Raw genomic sequence first — 6690 nt, forward strand, 5'->3', positions numbered from 1 at the left:
GTTGTTCCATTATTCTACCAAAATAATTCCTTATTATTGACAATTCTTTCTCCTACAAATCTTCCTATTTTTATAACTTAATTCCTCTTGACACTCTTCCTATAGTTTCCCTAGTTCTTCCTCCTTTACATTCTTCTTTCCATATTAACACTCAGTTTATTTATATTTTCATTAAATTTATAGCGATGTAGCGATTGTTTAAATTTCCTTCACATCGAGCAACTGTCCTAATACATTTTAATACATAATCACTGCGACAATCTATTTTAACCCTTTGCACTCGAGAGGCGACCAAGAAGAGACATTACTATTCTATTTACCATTTGGTGAATAATTAATGGAGACACTCTTAATATTTTCCAGAACAGCAGGTCTATGGACCTCCATAAATTGTTCACTATACGATAGAGGTCTTAGCAGTGAAACAGTTATATTCGTCAATATTTTACTTCTATGTTAGTTTTAAAAAATTTCATTAATTTCATTCAGCAAACAAGCTCTGATTCGCTATTTCCTTATAGTAATAAAGGACTTTCGAGTGCAAAGGTTTAACAAAAAAAATCCACCTCCATCTCGTACTTTTACGTAACACCTCCATAATGCTAAATCTCCAAACTTCTTGAACCACGATAGAGCATCGACGATCATGAACCGTAAATCACATTGCAACTACCCGATCTGAATCGTCCACCATCCTCTCTCAACCATCTTAGGCGCTCAAGTACTTTCTCCAGCTCTACAATCTCTCTCTCTCTCTTCATCCTAATTAATTCCAACAGACTTCGAACAAGATGCCATCGATTGTAGAGAAAATTAGCCAGCACAGGCTATCTACAAAAACAGAGTTCGTCTAACGAATCGCCTGTTATGGAGAGAATCGGTACAACAGAACGAAGGAGAAGCTTAGAGGTAATAGAGGCAGTCTCAGGAAACGTCGATCGAGCATGATCGTTAAAGCGTCCAGTATTTATACGATATCGATAGCGTTTGAAATAGGGTATACAAACGACGCGTTTGGTATTATACTGGGTGACAAGGAAATAGGCGGTCAAACATTGATACCGTACTCTACTGTTCCTAACGATGAAAAAAGGTCCCATAAACATAGATCCAAAAACTCTTCCTTTTCGAGATATACACACTTTTTGCTTACACCGAAAATTCACTAGAATTTCAAGCACTGTCGTGATTTCTAGAAATAAATAATACGTTACACTGAAGGCAGCATGTTCAGTTTATGACAACAACAACAACTTTAAAATGTCCGAAAAGCCGTATTGTTGCTGTGTACGAAGAAATTAAGAATTGTTGAACATCTTCGACAGTCTTTGAAGGTAACTTCAAGTAACTTTCAAACATTCCTAATCGAGAAGTGTCTACGTATCTCGGGAAAGAAGAGTTTTCGGACCAATGTTTCCACGATCCCCGTTTTCATCCCCAGGAGCAAGTAGAATACCAAAGTTCGGCCACCTATTTCCTTGTCACCCTGTATAGACAAGAAGGACAGTAAGCCCCTCCTGGAACCGACCACTTTCCCGATTTTGAAACGAGCCAGGTCGGCACACAGTGGCGTAGCGAAATGTTGAAGCGAGGAGAGCAACCTTCTCTTCTGGTCTCTCGTGCACTGACAATCACAATCGCTGAGTAGTGGCGAGGTAGTCCCCAGTCCCTGGATCGTTTCCCCACCTTCTGCGTTTTGCTACCGACGTCGACGGGTATCGTCGTCCGCAGTTAGACCGAGTCCGCTCGCGCATTCGCATTAATTTCCAATCCGCGGCTGTGCACTCGGCACACAGACACTCTCTCCTCTCCCCGTTTCGTCGATTCCTCCTCGCGTATCCTTCGATTATACGGGAAACACTCTTCATCTCCTTGGTGGTGTCTCTCGTTTCATCGAACGGACAGAGAGGAAGGGTGGCTAGTGTTTTGTCGTTTCGAAGGAGATGCCCGGTGAATTCGAATATCGTAGCTCGAGAGGAGAAGGAAACGCGTGACAAAACGGGCGCGGACAAGAAGGAAAAAGAAAGGAAAAGATAAAAACGAGGTCTCTAAATCCGAGGTTCCTCCGTCATTCTGTTTGTATTCTTCGTTCGATCTCGTCGCTTCGATCGTTTTCGTTCCACCGGTAGGAAGAGAGTATAAAATATCGAGAGGGAGAGAAAAAAGAGAAAAAGGGAAAGGGAGCAACAGGCTGGTTATCAGATACAGTTACAAAGCGTTTTGTAAGGACGATATTGTTGGAATTGACAGCGAAAGTGCACGTCTTCCGTACGTGCACGGTGTACGGTGATGCACTTGTGCCAGATACCGCGAGCAAGCGTTTGTAAAACCGGAGAAAAGGAATCGTGTGTTTTGTTGCCAAGTTACACCTGTCGCCTGTCTACCTATCTACCTGTAGTTCACGTGAACAAACGTTCGCCTTTGAACGTTACCGTTTCTGCGGATGGAGTAGACAGCTGGGCGGCAATCGTCTTTCCGTTCCAAGGAAATTGATTTCGTTGTTGCACACGCTCGAGGTTGCCGGTCGGTGAAAACACGGCTAATGAGAAGCTTGAAAGGTGAACGCGTTCGCGGTCTTATGGGATACCACCGCGCGAGACTCACTTTAGTGTCAGGAAGCGGCTCTTGCTGAACGTCCGATGTTGCGTGTCTTGTCACTTCTGGCGGTAACACAGAGTCAGGGGTGTTTTTGTTTTTTTTTTTTTTTTTTTTTTTTTTTTTTTCGTGATTCTGGTTGTTCATTTTGTTATCGGTTCGGTTCGGTCTTTCGTGGGTATAATGAAATTGGTAATTTAAAAGTGGTGGTAATTATGAAATTGTGAAGGGATTCGTGGCAGCCTCATTGTTCGGTGTGATTTAATTCCTTGATAATTGTAATGGTAGTTGTAGTTTTAATAGCTTGATCGTTGGTATCGTAGTTGAACGTAGGAAAATTGGTTTCAGTTGAAGGATTAACCGCTTCGTGGATAATATTGTTGTTGCCGTTTCATTAATATTGGAAATGTCTGTTCGAATGAAATTGCTTTTCCTTGTTTTTATCTAGTTAAAAGTTTTTTTAAATACACTTTTGTCGTAGCTGTAACTATTTATGATTGTTCATAGTAATTGCTAAATCTAATGTCTGCTTTCGTAACAATTTCATATTATCTAATATTATTAATTCATATTCGTATTATTTAAATCATATTATTTAATTCTTCTTAAAAAGCACGTTCTATTTCGTACGATATAAAAAAGTGTCGAATCATGTTGAAATGAAATTGCTTTTCATGTGCAGTTAAAAGATTTTTGAAATTACTACTTATGTCTATTACAGCTATAACGATTATTATATCCAATGTTCAATTTCATACTATTTTAATTCTTCTTACAAGGCAGAAGCAGCTTCTATTTTATGCAATATAAAAAAAACATCAAATCTTGTTTAAACGAAATTGCTTTTCATAGCTTTCATGTAGGGTTAAAAGAATTTTTAATTTAACTACTTATGTTTGTTACAGTTATAAATAACTACTTACGATTGCTACGTCTAATGTTTAATTTCACAACAATTTCATACTATCTTTGCTGTTATTCTAATTCTTCTTAAAAAGCGCGTTCTATTTCAATATCTTGCTTAATAAAAAAAAAGAAACTCCGCATTCATTCACTCTATAAAATCATGATTCACTTCAAATATCCTTTACAACGAACCATTACAAACATCGTACACAACGTCGTTTTTACCCACAATTTTCCCAACCACAATTCTCTAAACAATTGAAACCAAGCGAAATGACCAAAACCTGGATAACGTTAAAAAAGCGGCTCGATACACAACCACTTCCTATTAAATTGAAAGAAATTTCACAAGAATCCACCGTAAACGTCACCGCAATATCAAAGCTTCGACTTCTTTTCACCGAGTGACCACTTCCATTTCGACAGTCCGCGTTTTGTTTACCGACGAGTCCTCCTCTTAGGCTCGTTAAATCGGCGACGGCAGCTACCTGCTATCGAGGGGGCATAACGAGCTATAAGAGCGCAGTCAGCCGCGAATCACCGCGCGCGACACACGTGAAACATTCTTTTCTCTAGTTTTCGAGACGCGACATTATTTCCCTTTCAACTCGAGAAATTTCGAAAACACCGTTCCGTGTCAACGCGTTCGTTATCGACCGAGCAAACGCATGAATTCTTCCTTACCGAATTTCGCGAAAAGATTTATTCCGAAAAAGAAAAAAAGGGAAATTGTAATTCTTCGCTGAAACTTGCCTGTTATTCCATTTGTATCGAAAAAGAAAAAAAGAAAGAACATAGAACGTCGAAGGAGCCGGTTAGTGTGTTGATGTGCAGTGATCACAGGAAATTGGTGCGCGTTTAAGTCACGCCGGAAGTAAGGTCTTTTTCATCGAGGATCTTCGATCTGAATAAAATAAACTTGATAGTTCGTCGTTGAGATTACGTGGATCGAATCGTGGTGAACATTTCGTCGTTTTCGTCGCGTCGTCGTGATGACACCGAGGATCTCGACAGACGCAACGATGGAAACATGAAGACTGTGGAAGATCGTGCACTCGATCGACGCAGCTCCAATCCTGTCTACCATAAATGACGTAAGTCCTTGATGAATTTTTCGTATACGGTTCTTTTTCCGTTCTCGACGCTGAACAGTGGAGTATCTCGTTTAAAAAGCTGGCCAAAATTCAAATTTTTATAGCGCAACCGAATGTATTTCTGTTATTAGTCAAAATATAATTGTTGGTGCTTTGAATTCTCTGTGAGAAAAATCTGTCTGCAATCTAACATTCCTATAATATTACGGTAAATTATTTGAGACACAGCAGTAAATTTTTGTGTAAAGAAGAATGTGTAAATTGGCTTGTTTCTAAGTTTCTCATGTAAAATTGAATGAAATAATTAAGTTTCATTCGTCTATGTGTATTTGGCTCCGCTGAAACCGGTAAAATAATTTTGGCCAACTTTTTCATACAAATACTCCACTGCGCGCTGCTGAATTTTATGGCTGTTGACGTTGACCTTACGTAGGTTTGTTCTGTTCGTTTTTTAATGGAATAATCGCAAACGAGTTTATGGGTATTGCTGGTATTTCCGGAGAACGATGCACGTATAGTTTGAATAATAAGTAGTTGAAGTTTTGTTTAAAGATGATTTTAATTTGGGAAAAATTAATTTTTAATGTAGGAACAAAGAGTGATACAGTTTTGGAATTTTTCATAAATTAAAGAAGCTTGTAATTAAATGAGGGATTAATAAAGACTTCAAGGATCATAGTAACGTTAGGAAATTTTGTTCGAAGATGGTTTCCATTTCGAGAAGAATTAACTTTTAATACAGAGGTAAAGAATAAGTTACGAATTCCTTTTCTTTAATTAGAGAAGGTTGTAATTAAGTGAGAGATTAATAAAGACTTCAAGGATCACATCAATGTTAGGAAACTTTGTTCAAAGATAGTTTCAACTCTTTATCCCAAAATTCTGAATTATTCAATTTTGAAGAACCTTTATCAAAGTTCTGTCTCGAATGAATTTCCGTCACCCGATGCAGAATAAGCATTTAAACGTAAAGAAACCGATCCTCGTGTGAAAATTCCCTTTTTAATCAACATTTTTAATGATCACGTAGAACTCTATTTCGAAGTTTAGAATTTCCTACCTTGAATGCAACGACGAAAAAGTCAACAGAAATCCACTGAGTGAGGTTAGCAATATTACACACACTCCGGCAAGCCGGAAAGTGCGATACGCAATAGACAGGTTTATAGTTGGAAAGATTTACAAACAAGGAGCAATTTGATCAATTTCACTCTGACACCATAGTCGTAAATCTCTGGTTTATGGTAGAGATCGTATACCAAACCTTGACAACGTTAGCAGGTACACTTGAAATGGAGAAGAGAACGAGTTCAAGCTGGACAAAGCGAAATTTAGTCAGTTAACACTTCTTTAACAATCAAAACTTAACGCTTATTTTCACCATAATTATTGTAACCAGTACAAATGACACGCATGTCCGATTTGTCGCTAATTATCGCTTCGGTTTATCGTTCAATTTGTTCGACCATTTTACCATGGATCTTTTCCACACTTTTGGTCTACTTGTTCTCCATTAGCGGGGTTCTTAGTTCGCCTTTTTACCATCTCATAAACAACCGTTACCAAACGATTATGCCGCGTGAAACGCGACCAATTGATTAGCCTGCGAAAGATCCTTTGGATCGTGGAAACAACTTCCGCGAATCTCGCCGAAGAAGTAATCAGAGGGGGAGGGGTGCGAGCAGAAAAAGAAATAATAATCCTGACATTACGTAAACCTGTTCATTTACATGAACACCGAACGACCGTTCACTTGTGAATTTTATTGGAAACCCAACACGCGTGAGTAACGACTGAATCGCGACTGTCCTGATTACGAGGCTAATTGCAAAACTAACCGGCGCAACGTAATCGTAATTCTGATCTGTGGCATGATTATGTGCGATTTTTAGATCGTTCATTGTGTCGCTCTAATTTTAAAACATTTTTAATTGAATTTGCTCACTCATTTTGTATTCTACTTAATTACTATTTTTTCTTTTTTAAATAAATGAAAATTGTACCACTTAACTCAAATTGAAAAATATTTTAACAAAAGTGAAAGTTATTTCTCATTTAAGTATTCTAAATTAAAAAATATGTTACTGAGTAATTT

At 38.2% G+C, this 6690-nt stretch overlaps 1 protein-coding gene across 2 annotated transcripts in view; it reads left to right on the forward strand.

Moving 5' to 3' along the window:
- Positions 1–4425: 4425 nt before the first annotated feature.
- Positions 4426–6690, forward strand: part of LOC108575025 (A disintegrin and metalloproteinase with thrombospondin motifs 8-like) — a 96478-nt gene continuing 94213 nt past the window's right edge. For both annotated transcript variants that reach the window (XM_017937720.1, XM_017937719.1), the window contains exon 1: positions 4426–4595. The gene's annotated coding sequence lies outside the window, so the exon portion shown is untranslated. The remainder of the gene's footprint in view (positions 4596–6690) is intronic.

This window comes from Habropoda laboriosa, unplaced genomic scaffold, assembly GCF_001263275.1.
Source record: "Habropoda laboriosa isolate 0110345459 unplaced genomic scaffold, ASM126327v1 scaffold204, whole genome shotgun sequence".
NCBI classification, from domain to species: domain Eukaryota; kingdom Metazoa; phylum Arthropoda; class Insecta; order Hymenoptera; family Apidae; genus Habropoda; species Habropoda laboriosa.